The sequence below is a fragment of the Adiantum capillus-veneris genome, chromosome 1, assembly GCF_014529385.1.
Source record: "Adiantum capillus-veneris isolate H3 chromosome 1, ASM1452938v2, whole genome shotgun sequence".
Taxonomy (NCBI): domain Eukaryota; kingdom Viridiplantae; phylum Streptophyta; class Polypodiopsida; order Polypodiales; family Pteridaceae; genus Adiantum; species Adiantum capillus-veneris.
The window spans coordinates 185,513,946-185,516,017 of record NC_140931.1 but is presented as its reverse complement, the minus strand read 5'-3'; the positions used below and the strand labels follow the sequence as shown (position 1 = coordinate 185,516,017).

The 2,072-nt window shown below is 55.1% G+C and overlaps 1 pseudogene; it reads right to left on the bottom strand.

Moving 5' to 3' along the window:
- Positions 1-1,007: 1,007 nt before the first annotated feature.
- On the bottom strand, positions 1,008-1,764 carry LOC147466157 (uncharacterized; annotated as a pseudogene).
- Positions 1,765-2,072: the final 308 nt, after the last annotated feature.

The following is a 2,072-nucleotide window of genomic DNA, read 5'->3' as shown; positions in this document are numbered from 1 at the left end:
AAAAAAAGGGGGGCGGGAGAGAGGGGGGTCCAAAAAGGGGGAGAGGGGGCACGACGGGGAAGGGATGGGACACGGTGACAAGGGGCAGGGCACAGGCAAACGACGAGGCCCATTAGAAGAAGGGGAGGCACGCAGGAGGCAAGGGGCGGCTGGGCAAGGGGGCGAGGAAGGGGTAGTGGTGCGGCAAGGAGCAACACAGAGGGGGGAATGGGGTGCGGTGGCAAGGGGCGGGACGAGGGGCAGTGATGACAGGGGATGCAGTGTGCTGGGGATAGGGGGCGGTGACAGGAGGCAGCGACAGGTGAGCGAAGGGACAACGATGGGGATGGCGAGACAACCTCCTCGTGGCAGTCCATGTGGACTACGGCGCCCCCTGTCCCTTACGTCCTGCACCCCCTTGGGTCACTGCCCCTCGTCGCCGCCCCCTGTCCCATGCACCCTGCCGGCCCCAACCCCTATCCTCTCTCTCTCTCTCTCTCTCTCTCTCTCTCTCTCTCTCTCAGCCCCGTGAGGATCGGCCCGCATAGAGTCGGTTCCCACGGGGCTAGGAAGAGAGAGAGAGAGAGAGAGAGAGAGAGAGAGGGGGGGGGGGGGGGAGTCCACGCAAGAAAGAGAGAGGGAGGGATCGGGGCGGTTCACATGGCGGAGAGAGAGAGAGAGAGAGAGAGAGAAGGGGGGGGGGGGGGGGGGGGGGGGCACGGGAAAGGGAGAGAGAGAGAGAGAGAGAGAGAGAGAGAGAGAGAGAGAGAGAGAGAGAGAGAGAGAGAGAGAGGGGGGGGGGGGGGGGGGGGTTCACACGGGGGGGAGAAGAAGAAGAGGGGGATGGGGGACGGTTCAGAGAGAGAGAGAGAGAGAGAGAGAGAGAGAGAGAGAGATAGATTTCATTATCATCCTCGAAGGTCAAATATGACCTTTGGGACCAAGAAAACATACATGGTTGGGCCTCTTACTAGAGGGATACATGGAGAATCATGTCTAACGTGGATACAACAAAATTGTGGTAGATGTCACTTAGGTGGGGAGAGAAGGGGAATGTGGCTTGGGAGTTTTTGGGGCCCAAAATTCCTCGATGATGGCCTTGTCGCCTCAATAGATGGCCCATTTGTCGGCTGCTCGTGCTTCTCAAACTTTTTGAAGTTCTTGTTTCTTGACTTTGAGTTGGGCGGGGCTCAAGGCTTTGCATATCCATACTTTGGTGCCCTTGAGAAGTCTTGCTTGTTGTAGAAGTGCTATATGTGCCTCTTTAGTCTTGAAGACAAAGATACCCTGGTTGGTGTGGTTGTCATGGTGAACTTTCTCAATTGTGTTAGGGTTGAACTCGGTTGGGTGGATGTCTTGGTTGAGCTTTGTTAGTGTTGAGATGTAGTCATCACCCTCTCCCCACCAAGTAGAGGGCAAGCCGCCAATTTGAACAGATAATGTTAGTCCTTCTCGTCGGCGACGTTCTTGCATGCACTCTTCTACTTTGGAGGAGACCACAATGGTTGCTTGTTGAACTTGGGTGGTGAGGTTGACCATGCTTGTGGTGAGGGTGTGCTCGACCTCCTTTGCTTTTGCAAGAAGGTGCTTGCTATCATCTTGCTTTTGAGACTCCAAGGAGGAGAAACATCTCTCAAGGGCTACAAGATGTGCCGCCCTGAGCTCTACGTTCTCGTCCTTGAGCTCTCGGATTTGAGAGTGAAGACAGTCTATCGGGTCCACCCACACGGTGGGCACAAAAAGATGTGTTCTATTAATGGGGGAGAGAGAGCCCCCACGTTGCATCGCACCTTGGAGAAGTTCCCTCTCCCTTGAGGCCTAGCTTGGAGAAGTCCGCTCTCTCTCTAGGCTCTGCTTTCCCTTGTGGGAAGGTTCTCCCATATATTAGGTTAATGTTGACTTTGTGTTGGTTTGATAGAGCACAAAGGCCACGAGATGGATTAATGAGGCACAAAGGCGACGTGTCGGATTGAAGAGACATAGCAATGGTTGCGAGCCGAGGCTGGTGAAATGCAAATGAGCCGGGCCACAAATGAGCCTTGACGATCTTTGGGGTTTCTTGGGAGAAGGATTGCCCCTTGCACTAGGAAGGT